The 14940-nt window shown below is 45.1% G+C and overlaps 1 long non-coding RNA gene across 3 annotated transcripts in view; it reads left to right on the top strand.

Moving 5' to 3' along the window:
• LOC120053340 overlaps positions 1-14940 on the top strand; it is a 54547-nt gene that overhangs the window by 35026 nt on the left and 4581 nt on the right. For 2 of the 3 annotated variants that reach the window (XR_005477495.1, XR_005477497.1), the window contains exons 3-4: positions 7650-7698; positions 11730-11796. This is a non-coding gene — a long non-coding RNA (uncharacterized LOC120053340). Of the gene's footprint in view, positions 1-7649; positions 7699-11726; positions 11797-14940 lie in introns of all 3 variants that reach the window. The other variant, XR_005477496.1, reaches the window with a different exon arrangement.

Raw genomic sequence — 14940 nt, 5'->3', positions numbered from 1 at the left:
GGTGCTTTTTTGGGTGAAAGGGTTCTACTGTACCTGGAACCAAAGAAAGGTTCTCATACCAGGACATCCAAAGAACCCTTTTTTCGAAGTGTTCTTTGTGTTCTTTTGTGTAGTGGCTTTTCGGGCGCTGTTTAGTGCATGGGAATGTCACTGTGCTTTAGCGGAAGCATCTAAACTATTTGTTTCCAAACAAAACATTCAGGAGCGAGGTAGTCAGAGGATCATAGGGTCCTGCCTATCCCTCGACTCTATGAATATTACCATCTTAAAATGACAGGCCTCTGAAAGGCACTGCAGCAGTGTATTCACAACAGCAGCTCCTTTTTTTTGCCGACACTCCTTCATTACGAAGTCTCTGTTCTTTCTCTCCGTTCATCTCCGGGTCTTCCTCTGTCTGTCTGCGCATGGCTTGATATAGAGCTTTTTCTTCTTCTTTTTTTTGACTCACGTCTTTGAAGTCAAAAGGATTTGAGTGTGTGAGTGTGTTTTTCCCGACTATCTCTGTAGACTGAGCACATAACCTCCGCTGGAGTTCAATGTTGTTGTCGATGGGTAACCATTAGGAGCCATTTTAATACAGTGCAACTTAAATGAATAGTCCCGTGTAAACAAAGCCACGATAATGATAACATCCATAAGTACGCATAACAACTAGGGCTGTGGCGGGAAACGAAATGTTGTCAGCCGGTGATTGTCAAGCAAATAACTGCCGGTCTCACGGTAATTGACCGTTAATTAACATAAACACGTTTAGTATCTCTGGGCTTCCAGAGATGCAGACCTTTGGAACATCAGTGGCTTATTTATTTTAGACGGGTCTAAAGAAACATGACACAAAGAACATGTAGCCTATTTCAGAAGAACAGAATAACATACTCTTGAGTTGTCCTTATGTTAGGACCTGATCTGGCTATGGCATATGGCTGTGGACTACAATAGTTAATTTAGCAGACCAAGATTTGCTTAGAATTCTGTGGCATTCTTCTTTTTTTTAAATTATTTTATAGTATGAAGAATTCAATTGAACATAGCGGATTTAAAATAGAAAACTGATATTTTTTCCAAACGATTTCCAAGGGAGTTCGCACATGCAGGTATTCTGTGTTGAGCGGTTAACGGAGAACCAGGTCCTCATATCTGCTTCATTTACAGTTCCTTATGTAACTTTAGTTGTGATACAAATGTTGGGCTATATGTTTAGATTTTTAATACATTGTAAGGCTGCATGATGAGACTAATGATGGTTTGAAAAAAAAGTCACATGAAAGGCATGAGCTCGCAGGCTGCACACATTTCATCAGTCTCTCATTCACAATTTGACAAGCACTTGATAATATTCTCACCAGGCCTCGAATATCCCGGTGGCATCCCCCTTGTGTGGCCGTAATGGCCCCTAAAAAAATCCATGCCTTTTGCAGCCAAAGTGGCTGTTGTACCCTTGAGCTGATTATAATTCCCTTCTCCAGGCTGCCATGCTCCGAACCACCTCTCACTCACATGGACCTCTCAGATATCTCAATTCGTATTAGCCAATGCCCATGATGAGAGAGAGAGAGAGAGAGAGAAAGAGAGAGAGAGAGAGGAAGAGAGGAAGAGGGAGAGAGGGAGGAAGAGGAGAGAGAGGGAGGAAGAGGAGAGAGAGGGAGGAAGAGGGGAGAGAGGGAGGAAGAGGAGAGAGAGGGAGGAAGAGGGAGAGAGAGAGAGGAAGAGGGAGAGAGAGAGAGGAAGAGGGAGGCTACAAGTGAAGACAGAGACATTGAGGACACAACTTGTGCACACCTCTTATTGAATTCCGAGAAGCATATTGATGTTAGTAGAACCGCCTACTTTTCGTCAGCCAACAAGATGACTAGGCCTAACGAACAGCAAATGCACTAGCCTATGTCAATCTACTATCCCCCATAATACAAAAGTTGACCTGTTCAATTGGTCAACTTGTCCTTCTGTGCATTAAATAAATATTCCAAATAAAATGCTGGACAGTTGTGGGATGTGATAGATCCCAAATGAATACAACCACTAGCATCAAAAACCCTTTTTAAAAGCACTGAGGCTGACGCAACTGATCAGAACGTTTAGCTTACAGCGTTAATAAACTATTAGTTCTAGATAGGACTTCACATAAAGACATTTCCCACGGGGCATACACTGGTTGAATCAACGCTGTTTCCACGTCATTTCAATGAAATTACGCTGAACCAACGTGGAATAGACGTTAAATTGACGTCTGTGCCCAGTGGGATATTGCTGAGTGTGGATTGGTTTCCTAATGTTAGTGTTTAGATGTGCTGTAAGTAGAATGGCACCAGAGGATGAAGAGTGTTAGACTGGTGAGAGGAGGGACGGGGGGGGGTGAGTCGTTATGAATCATTTGGGAGCTGTTCATTTGGCTCCCAAATGACTCTTTGTTGGAAAATGCTTAAAATTCGACTTGGACCATGATTTTTGATCTCCAATGGAAAACCCTAAAAGTAGGGTGCCATTGTCAGAATGTGAAATACTCGTTCAAGTACATTTCTACCTTGCCAAAGGATTTGATTACCTGCAAAAAATAAATGTTTCTTTTAACACACTGCAAAAATGTGCGTGAACCAGAATGACTTGTTCTTCCCACTATTTATTGTTTCTGCAGTGAGGATCAGAGATTGATTTTGTAACTTATCAGCAGATAATTGTTGTTTTGGAGTGCAAAAAAGCAGAAGTAGCAGTATTCAAATCAGGGAGCCAAATAAACAGCTCTTTCACTATTTAGTCACCAGAGAGCTGCTCTCTTTATTGTGCGTAGTTGTTAGAGAGGGCATGACTACGTGGGTGGTCCCCGTGTTTTTACTGAAGTGTGCAGCACATGTACTTGCTAATGAGGGAATAAATTGGCAAGTCTCTGTGCCGTGTCTGTCCTAATGAAGAATGCCCTCCCTGGTTTCAGCAAGCCCGTCTGTCTGCTCATTGATGCTTGGAGTTAGAGAGAAGGAGAGAGAGGGAACGGGAGGGAAGAGAGGGAACGGGAGGGAAGAGAGGGAACGGGAGGGAAGAGAGGGGGAGAGAATAAATGACTCATTTTTAAAGTCACTGGAATAACGGACTCATTTTTCCCTCCTGCTCTCATCTCAGCTACAGCAGCACTGCCAACATCCCAGTCATATTTAACATCAAAGTGAGGTATGAACAATCGAGGCAATTTCTCACAAACTCAGGGTCAATCACAGTTCTTTCTCTGTGAATGCAGAACCATTTAAGTAGTTCACGTGCTGTATTTCTGCACGTATTGTAACCTTCCAGATTTTGGGAGGTTAAATGTTTTATCAAAAATGTATTAGTTCTTCTAGAGAGTTCTTCAGTCTATATATGGTCTACAGTAGGCAACAATACATTGTTCAGATAGTATATTACCAGTACAAAGAAGAAAAGTGTCTGTCCTCCCTCCTTCCTTCCTAGACTGATAATCACCTAACCAGAGGTGTCTGTCCTCCCTCCTTCCTTCCTAGACTGATAAGCACCTAACCAGAGGTGTCTGTCCTCCCTCCTTCCTTCCTAGACTGATAATCACCTAACCAGAGGTGTCTGTCCTCCTTCCCTCCTTCCTTCCTAGACTGATAATCACCTAACCAGAGGTGTCTGTCCACCCTCCTTCCTTCCTAGACTGATAATCACCTAACCAGAGGTGTCTGTCCTCCCTCCTTCCTTCCTAGACTGATAATCACCTAACCAGAGGTGTCTGTCCTCCCTCCTTCCTTCCTAGACTGATAATCACCTAACCAGAGGTGTCTGTCCTCCCTCCTTCCTTCCTAGACTGATAATCACCTAACCAGAGGTGTCTGTCCTCCCTCCTTCCTTCCTAGACTGATAATCACCTAACCAGAGGTGTCTGTCCTCCCTCCTTCCTTCCAAGACTGATAATCACCTAACCAGAGGTGTCTGTCCTTCCTTCCTTCCTTCCTAGACTGATAATCACCTAACCAGAGGTGTCTGTCCTCCCTCCTTCCTTCCTAGACTGATAATCACCTAACCAGAGGTGTCTGTCCTCCCTCCTTCCTTCCTAGACTGATAATCACCTAACCAGAGGTGTCTGTCCTCCCTCCTTCCTTCCTAGACTGATAATCACCTAACCAGAGGTGTCTGTCCTCCCTCCTTCCTTCCTAGACTGATAATCACCTAACCAGAGGTGTCTGTCCTCCTTCCTTCTTTCCTAGACTGATAATCACCTAACCAGAGGTGTCTGTCCTCCCTCCTCCCTTCCTAGACTGATAATCACCTAACCAGAGGTGTCTGTCCTCCTTCCTTCCTTCCTAGACTGATAATCACATAACCAGAGGTGTCTGTCCTCCCTCCTTTCTTCCTAGACTGATAATCACATAACCAGAGGTGTCTGTCCTCCTTCCTTCCTTCCTAGACTGATAATCACCTAACCAGAGGTGTCTGTCCTCCTTCCTTCCTAGACTGATAATCACCTAACCAGAGGTGTCTGTCCTCCCTCCTTTCTTCCTAGACTGATAATCACCTAACCAGAGGTGTCTGTCCTCCCTCCTTCCTTCCTAGACTGATAATCACCTAACCAGAGGTGTCTGTCCTCCCTCCCTCCTTCCTAGACTGATAATCACCTAACCCTAGGTGTCTGTCCGCCTTCCCTCCTTCCTTCCTAGACTGATAATCACCTAACCACAGGTGTCTGTCCACCCTCCTTCCTTCCTAGACTGATAATCACCTAACCACAGGTGTCTGTCCTCCTTCCTTCCTTCCTTCCTAGACTGATAAGCACCTAACCAGAGGTGTCTGTCCTCCCTCCTTCCTTCCTAGACTGATAATCACCTAACCAGAGGTGTCTGTCCTCCCTCCTTCCTTCCTAGACTGATAATCACCTAACCAGAGGTGTCTGTCCTCCCTCCTTCCTTCCTAGACTGATAATCACCTAACCAGAGGTGTCTGTCCTCCCTCCTTCCTTCCTAGACTGATAATCACCTAACCAGAGGTGTCTGTCCTCCCTCCTTCCTTCCTAGACTGATAATCACCTAACCAGAGGTGTCTGTCCTCCCTCCTTCCTTCCTAGACTGATAATCACCTAACCAGAGGTGTCTGTCCTCCCTCCTTCTTTCCTAGACTGATAATCACCTAACCAGAGGTGTCTGTCCTCCTTTCTTCCTAGACTGATAATCACTTAACCAGAGGTGTCTGTCCTCCCTCCTTCCTAGACTGATAATCACCTAACCAGAGGTGTCTGTCCTCCCTCCTTCCTTCCTAGACTGATAATCACATAACCAGAGGTGTCTGTCCTCCTTCCCTCCTTCCTAGACTGATAATCACCTAACCAGAGGTGTCTGTCCTCCCTACTTCCTTCCTAGACTGATAATCACCTAACCAGAGGTGTCTGTCCTCCCTCCTTTCTTCCTAGACTGATAATCACCTAACCAGAGGTGTCTGTCCTCCCTCCTTCCTTCCTAGACTGATAATCACATAACCAGAGGTGTCTGTCCTCCTTCCCTCCTTCCTAGACTGATAATCACCTAACCAGAGGTGTCTGTCCTCCCTACTTCCTTCTTAGACTGATAATCACCTAACCAGAGGTGTCTGTCCTCCCTACTTCCTTCCTAGACTGATAATCACCTAACCAGAGGTGTCTGTCCTCCCTCCTTCCTTCCTAGACTGATAATCACCTAACCAGAGGTGTCTGTCCTCCTTCCTTCCTAGACTGATAATCACCTAACCAGAGGTGTCTGTCCACCCTCCTTCCTTCCTAGACTGATAATCACCTAACCAGAGGTGTCTGTCCTCCCTCCTTCCTTCCTAGACTGATAATCACCTAACCAGAGGTGTCTGTCCTCCCTCCTTCCTACCTAGACTGATAAGCACCTAACCAGAGGTGTCTGTCCTCCCTCCTTCCTTCCTAGACTGATAATCACCTAACCAGAGGTGTCTGTCCTCCCTCCTTCCTTCCTAGACTGATAATCACCTAACCAGAGGTGTCTGTCCTCCTTCCTTCCTTCCTAGACTGATAATCACCTAACCAGAGGTGTCTGTCCTCCTTCCTTCCTTCCTAGACTGATAATCACCTAACCAGAGGTGTCTGTCCTCCCTCCTTCCTTCCTAGACTGATAATCACCTAACCAGAGGTGTCTGTCCTCCTTCCTTCCTAGACTGATAATCACCTAACCAGAGGTGTCTGTCCTCCTTCCTTCCTTCCTAGACTGATAATCACCTAACCAGAGGTGTCTGTCCTCCTTCCTTCCTTCCTAGACTGATAATCACCTAACCAGAGGTGTCTGTCCTCCTTCCTTCCTTCCTAGACTGATAATCACCTAACCAGAGGTGTCTGTCCTCCTTCCTTCCTAGACTGATAATCACCTAACCAGAGGTGTCTGTCCTCCTTCCTTCCTAGACTGATAATCACCTAACCAGAGGTGTCTGTCCACCCTCCTTCCTTCCTAGACTGATAATCACCTAACCAGAGGTGTCTGTCCTCCTTCCTTCCTAGACTGATAATCACCTAACCAGAGGTGTCTGTCCTCCCTCCTTCCTTCCTAGGTGGAATAAAGTATCAACACATTATTCTAAGGTAACACTAATTAGATAGAACGGTACTCTGTGACTCCATCCCCCTTGGCACCCTATTCCCTATGTAGTGCACTACTTATGACCAGGGTCGAATGTGCACTATTGCTAATAGGGTGCCATTTGGCATAGAATCTATTTGTCCTAAGTTGAAAAGCACATCTGTATTTCAACCAGGGGGAAATGTCTGAGGCCACAGTCGTGGCCAGTTGAGCAATGTGAACATCTCACACCATTGGACGGAATGCTCCCAGCTGCAACCAGGGTCTAATAAAGGAAAAATTCGCTCAAACTATATATATATATATATATATATATATATATATGTATATGTATATGTATGTATATATATATATATATATTTTACATTAGTCCAGTGTTCATACAGTCCCAACATGTTTTGCATGTCAGCAGTAAAGTTTTCAGTGTATTGCAACAACAAAAAACTAAACAAAGTGACACTTTTTGTTTCCTGATATCTTGACCGCTGACATGCAACACATTTTGGGACTGTATCAACAGTGGACAAATACCAAAAGGAATTTAAGCAAGTATAGAAATTTAATGAATAGAGCTGACAAAATTCCCTATTATTCATCATAGGCAATTACTGTATATCTGTTCTACATAATATATTTCCTATCTGAATGTTCTGTTATGTTGCAGATTGAATTGTAACACCTCGATAAGTTCCTACCTCAATACGTTCCTACCTCGATTACGTTCCTACCTCAAGGTTCTACTGTGCGTTGTCTGTTTTGGAGAGAAAGAGAGAAAAAAAGTGAAGTTTCACAAGGAAACTCCTCATTCTCTACATGTGATATTAAAGGGTGACATGGCAGTCAAGTTAGGTTAAGAGTAATGCACCAGAAAAGCTGTAGATCACCCATGAGGTGTGTAGGAATGAGGTTGTGAGTGGATTCGTATCCACAAACGGTGTGACTTTGGGTTTAATGTTTTGCTTCACATAGGTGTGTGTGTGTGTGTGTGTGTGTGTGTGTGTGTGTGTGTGTGTGTGTGTGTGTGTGTGTGTGACTGGTCAATAACCCTGTACATACAGTACACCAGAGTTCATCTCCTTGTTTCTACTCTGTTCATTCCCTCAGGCCCAGACATGGAGGAGACACTACACACACATCCTGTACACCGCCCACGGTAATAACCAGACATCCTGTACACCGCCCACGGTAATAACCAGACATCCTGTACACCGCCCACGGTAATAACCAGACAGATTGTACACCGCCCACGGTAATAACCAGACAGACTGTACACCGCCCACGGTAATAACCAGACAGACTGTACACCGCCCACGGTAATAACCAGACAGACTGTACACCGCCCACGGTAATAACCAGACAGACTGTACACCGCCCACGGTAATAACCAGACAGACTGTACACCGCCCACGGTAATAACCAGACATCCTGTACACCGCCCACGGTAATAACCAGACATCCTGTACACCGCCCACGGTAATAACCAGACAGACTGTACACCGCCCACGGTAATAACCAGACATCCTGTACACCGCCCACGGTAATAACCAGACATCCTGTACACCGCCCACGGTAATAACCAGACAGACTGTACACCGCCCACGGTAATAACCAGACATCCTGTACACCGCCCACGGTAATAACCAGACATCCTGTACACCGCCCACGGTAATAACCAGACATCCTGTACACCGCCCACGGTAATAACCAGACAGACTGTACACCGCCCACGGTAATAACCAGACAGACTGTACACCGCCCACGGTAATAACCAGACAGACTGTACACCGCCCACGGTAATAACCAGACAGACTGTACACCGCCCACGGTAATAACCAGACAGACTGTACACCGCCCACGGTAATAACCAGACAGACTGTACACCGCCCACGGTAATAACCAGACAGACTGTACACCGCCCACGGTAATAACCAGACAGACTGTACACCGCCCACGGTAATAACCAGACAGACTGTACACCGCCCACGGCAATAACCAGACAGACTGTACACCGCCCACGGTAATAACCAGACAGACTGTACACCGCCCACAACCAGACAGACTGTACACCGCCCACGGTAATAACCAGACAGACTGTACACCGCCCACGGTAATAACCAGACAGACTGTACACCGCCCACAACCAGACAGACTGTACACCGCCCACAACCAGACAGACTGTACACCGCCCACGGTAATAACCAGACAGACTGTACACCGCCCACAACCAGACAGACTGTACACCGCCCACGGTAATAACCAGACAGACTGTACACCGCCCACGGTAATAACCAGACAGACTGTACACCGCCCACAACCAGACAGACTGTACACCGCCCACAACCAGACAGACTGTACACCGCCCACGGTAATAACCAGACAGACTGTACACCGCCCACGGTAATAACCAGACAGACTGTACACCGCCCACGGTAATAACCAGACAGACTGTACACCGCCCACGGTAATAACCAGACAGACTGTATACCGCCCACGGTAATAACCAGACAGACTGTATACCGCCCACGGTAATAACCAGACAGACTGTACAGCAATGTGTAGTAATAACTGGATATGTAATGATGATGAGAGTATCCAATCTAAATAAAACTACTACTACATAGTACATACAATAAGTAGAAGATCTACAATCTACCTGTACTGGACTTATGCATGTGTTTGTTAAACATTAATGTTGCATATTAGTGAATACAACTCCTATGCAGTGAGAACTATGTGTCTTTCCTCACACTGGCCTGTGTATCCACTCTGTCAGACTCCCTAATGAAACCCTGAGACCCGTATCACCTTTTATACTCACTCACTCACTCACTCACTCACTCACTCACTCACTCACTCACTCACTCACTCACTCACTCACTCACTCACTCACTCACTCACTCACTCACTCACTCACTCACTCACTCACTCACTCACTCACTCACTCACAGATAGACACCCACTCTCACCCACTCTCTCTCACTCACACACTCACTCCTACTCTCACCAGTTATATTTTCCCACCATGAAACATCCCCACTGCACTTCACAAACACTGGAGCGATGCCATCCCAGGTTACCATGGAAACCCTTCGCTCTTTCTCTCTCCCTCTGAGGGGGATGAATGATAACAGAGGGAGGACGGACGATAACTGAGGGGGATGAATGATAACTGAGTGAGGGCGGATGATAACAGAGGGGGATGGATGATAACAGAGGGAGGGAGGGCGGACGATAACAGAGGGGGATGGATGATAACAGAGGGAGGGCGGACGATAAGAGGGAGGGAGGGCGGACGATAAGAGGGAGGGAGGGCGGACGATAAGAGGGAGGGAGGGCGGACGATAAGAGGGAGGGAGGGCGGACGATAACGATATTGCAGGTTACTATTCACTCTTTTACTCTCCATCTCTGTTTCTGTCTTGGGCTTGATGTTGACGTTCTCTTCATGTATCTCTCTCTTCTCTCTGTATTTCAATGTCTCTCTCTCTCTCAATAATGTCAAATAGGCTGAATAGAGACAATGTGAAGCCTGCCCTGTACACAGACAGATGTGTCTGGTCTGTCTCTCTCTTTAACTCTCACACACCAAGGTGTCTCCTGTCCTGTCTAAGTCCATATTCAGAGGTCCTAACACACCCTGTCCTGTCCTGTATTCTGGTTTGACCCAAAGTACTACCTCAGGGTTGCGTTCATTAGGCACCAAAAAAAACATGAACTGACTGAATCAAGGAGGTACTCCTTGGACCTGGTTCAATAAGAAACCCACATTTTCATTTCCAGTTGCAAAAACATTTTAAAAAATGTTTTGGTTGCATGCCCTAATGAGCGTAACCCAGATCTGTCTCACTGCCATCAATGTCAGTGTGCTGACCGGAGGTGGCGACGTGGCCTAGCTGGCTGGACACGGTTTTATCACCTGTGGTCACTCTGACTGGCTCAAAACGTCTACCCAGTCCACGTCACACAAGGCTTAGTGTGCGTAGTCGTTGGAGAAAAGCATGATGTGTTTTAAAAAGACCAGAAACCACGGGGTTATACACACTGGTGCGTAACTTTAGAGAGGTTGTAAGATTATGGAGTGGATTTTTTCAAAGAAGTAATGGGTTTTGTCAATAGGTCTGTACTAAGGAGTGAATGGGTTTGGTCAATAGGTCTGTACTAAGGAGTGAATGGGTTTTGTCAATAGGTCTGTACTAAGGAGTGAATGGGTTTTGTCAATAGGTCTGTACTAAGGAGTGAATGGGTTTTGTCAATAGGTCTGTACTAAGGAGTGAATGGGTTTTGTCAATAGGTCTGTACTAAGGAGTGAATGGGTTTTGTCAATAGGTCTGTACTAAGGAGTGAATGGGTTTTGTCAATAGGTCTGTACTAAGGAGTGAATGGGTTTTGTCAATAGGTCTGTACTAAGGAGTGTTTTATTGCACATTATACTAGATGTCTAGGGCCTATTGAGCAATGGCTTTAATGTATAGATTTAAATGAATGGATTGAATGTGTAGCCACGAAGGCACTTAGGCCCTCTATGAAACACATGGCATCAATAATAAAGTCTCTGTCAACCTCCTCTTCTCAGCTAATACTGTGAGACGGAATGCCTCTGCCCCATTCCCCGGCTCAGCCGTGTGTGTGTGTGTGTGTGTGTGTGTGTGTGTGTGTGTGTGTGAGACCAGCACAAAGCTCAAATGGAGGATGGCTTTCTGTGTGTTGTTCACTCTAGGCCTGATGCTGGGAAAATGCTGCCATTTTGAAGTTCACACTAGGCCTGATGCTGGGAAAATGCTGCCATTTTGAAGTTCACACTAGGCCTGATGCTGGGAAAATGCTGCCATTTTGAAGTTCACACTAGGCCTGATGCTGGGAAAATGCTGCCATTTTGAAGTTCACACTAGGCCTGATGCTGGGAAAATGCTGCCATTTTGAAGTTCACACTAGGCCTGATGCTGGGAAAATGCTGCCATTTTGGTTTGGTCTGAGTTTTTTGTCAGTGCTCAGTGGCTGGGTGTCGATAGGGGTGTCGTGGCCTGTCCTCCCCACTCCGTAACAACCTTCCTGCCACAGCATCCCACACACACACACATGCTTGTGTTGTTATAACTATTCTTCAAATATCTTGTTGTATTTTTCAAATGTCAAAATAGTAACAGTGTATTAATATTTATTTATTGCCTGTGTGTGTGACAGCAGATCACAGATCACAGAAGAACTCAAGACCTTTCAGCTGTGGGGCCAGTAGACCTACGCGTTCCTGGAGGTGAGAGGCGTGTGTGTGTGTGGTGGGGGGTGGGGGGTGGGGGGGGGGGGGTTAGGGGTGGCAGGTAATCTAGGAAGGAATTTCCTCTTCAGGTGGACAACCTGCAGTCTGCAACAGTTCCCTTTACCCTGATAGCGTCCTGTAATTCAACAGTTCCCTTTACCCTGATAGCGTCCTGTAATTCAACAGTTCCCTTTACCCTGATAGCGTCCTGTAATACAACAGTTCCCTTTACCCTGATAGCGTCCTGTAATACAACAGAACTACTTTACCCTGATAGAGTCCTGTAATACAGCAGTTCCCTTTACCCTGATACCATCCTGTAATACAACAGTTCCCTTTACCCTGATAGCGTCCTGTAATACAACAGAACTACTTTACCCTGATAGCGTCCTGTAATACAACAGAACTACTTTACCCTGATAGCGTCCTGTAATACAACAGTTCCCTTTACCCTGATACCATCCTGTAATACAACAGTTCCCTTTACCCTGATAGCGTCCTGTAATACAACAGAACTACTTTACCCTGATAGCGTCCTGTAATACAACAGAACTACTTTACCCTGATAGCGTCCTGTAATACAACAGTTCCCTTTACCCTGATAGCGTCCTGTAATACAACAGTTCCCTTTACCCTGATAGCATCCTGTAATACAACAGAACTACTTTACCCTGATAGCATCCTGTAATACAACAGTTCCCTTTACCCTGATAGCATCCTGTAATACAACAGTTCCCTTTACCCTGATAGAGTCCTGTAATACAACAGTTCCCTTTACCCTGATAGCATCCTGTAATACAACAGTTCCCTTTACCCTGATAGCATCCTGTAATACAACAGTTCCCTTTACCCTGATAGAGTCCTGTAATACAACAGAACTACTTTACCCTGATAGAGTCCTGTAATACAACAGTTCCCTTTACCCTGATAGAGTCCTGTAATACAACAGAACTACTTTACCCTGATAGCATCCTGTAATACAACAGTTCCCTTTACCCTGATAGAGTCCTGTAATACAACAGAACTACTTTACCCTGATAGAGTCCTGTAATACAACAGTTCCCTTTACCCTGATAGAGTCCTGTAATACAACAGTTCCCTTTACCCTGATAGAGTCCTGTAATACAACAGAACTACTTTACCCTGATAGCATCCTGTAATACAACAGTTCCCTTTACCCTGATACCATCCTGTAATACAACAGTTCCCTTTACCCTGATACCATCCTGTAATACAACAGAACTACTTTACCCTGATAGCGTCCTGTAATACAACAGAACTACTTTACCCTGATAGCGTCCTGTAATACAACAGTTCCCTTTACCCTGATAGCATCCTGTAATACAACAGTTCCCTTTACCCTGATAGCGTCCTGTAATACAACAGTTCCCTTTACCCTGATAGCATCCTGTAATACAACAGTTCCCTTTACCCTGATAGCGTCCTGTAATACAACAGAACTACTTTACCCTGATAGAGTCCTGTAATACAACAGTTCCCTTTACCCTGATAGCGTCCTGTAATACAACAGAACTACTTTACCCTGATAGAGTCCTGTAATACAACAGTTCCCTTTACCCTGATACCATCCTGTAATACAACAGTTCCCTTTACCCTGATAGCGTCCTGTAATACAACAGTTCCCTTTACCCTGATAGCGTCCTGTAATACAACAGAACTACTTTACCCTGATAGCGTCCTGTAATACAACAGTTCCCTTTACCCTGATACCGTCCTGTAATACAACAGTTCCCTTTACCCTGATAGCGTCCTGTAATACAACAGTTCCCTTTACCCTGATAGCATCCTGTAATACAACAGTTCCCTTTACCCTGATAGAGTCCTGTAATACAACAGTTCCCTTTACCCTGATAGCGTCCTGTAATACAACAGAACTACTTTACCCTGATAGAGTCCTGTAATACAACAGTTCCCTTTACCCTGATACCATCCTGTAATACAACAGTTCCCTTTACCCTGATAGAGTCCTGTAATACAACAGAACTACTTTACCCTGATAGCATCCTGTAATACAACAGTTCCCTTTACCCTGATAGCATCCTGTAATACAACAGTTCCCTTTACCCTGATAGCGTCCTGTAATACAACAGTTCCCTTTACCCTGATACCGTCCTGTAATACAACAGTTCCCTTTACCCTGATAGAGTCCTGTAATACAACAGTTCCCTTTACCCTGATAGCATCCTGTAATACAACAGTTCCCTTTACCCTGATAGAGTCCTGTAATACAACAGTTCCCTTTACCCTGATAGAGTCCTGTAATACAACAGTTCCCTTTACCCTGATACCATCCTGTAATACAACAGAACTACTTTACCCTGATAGCATCCTGTAATACAACAGTTCCCTTTACCCTGATAGCGTCCTGTAATACAACAGTTCCCTTTACCCTGATAGCATCCTGTAATACAACAGTTCCCTTTACCCTGATAGCGTCCTGTAATACAACAGAACTACTTTACCCTGATAGAGTCCTGTAATACAACAGTTCCCTTTACCCTGATAGAGTCCTGTAATACAACAGAACTACTTTACCCTGATAGAGTCCTGTAATACAACAGTTCCCTTTACCCTGATAGCGTCCTGTAATACAACAGTTCCCTTTACCCTGATAGAGTCCTGTAATACAACAGTTCCCTTTACCCTGATGGCATCCTGTAATACAACAGAACTACTTTACCCTGATAGAGTCCTGTAATACAACAGTTCCCTTTACCCTGATAGCGTCCTGTAATACAACAGTTCCCTTTACCCTGATGGCATCCTGTAATACAACAGAACTACTTTACCCTGATAGCGTCCTGTAATACAACAGAACTACTTTACCCTGATAGAGTCCTGTAATACAACAGTTCCCTTTACCCTGATACCATCCTGTAATACAACAGTTCCCTTTACCCTGATAGCGTCCTGTAATACAACAGAACTACTTTACCCTGATACCGTCCTGTAATACAACAGTTCCCTTTACCCTGATAGCATCCTGTAATACAACAGTTCCCTTTACCCTGATAGCATCCTGTAATACAACAGTTCCCTTTACCCTGATACGGTCCTGTAATACAACAGTTCCCTTTACCCTGATACCGTCCTGTAATACAACAGTTCCCTTTACCCTGA

Source organism: Salvelinus namaycush, chromosome 9, assembly GCF_016432855.1.
Source record: "Salvelinus namaycush isolate Seneca chromosome 9, SaNama_1.0, whole genome shotgun sequence".
Taxonomy (NCBI): Eukaryota; Metazoa; Chordata; class Actinopteri; order Salmoniformes; family Salmonidae; genus Salvelinus; species Salvelinus namaycush.
Note: the sequence above shows the minus strand (reverse complement) of the source record. Positions and strands in the feature narration are given on the sequence as shown.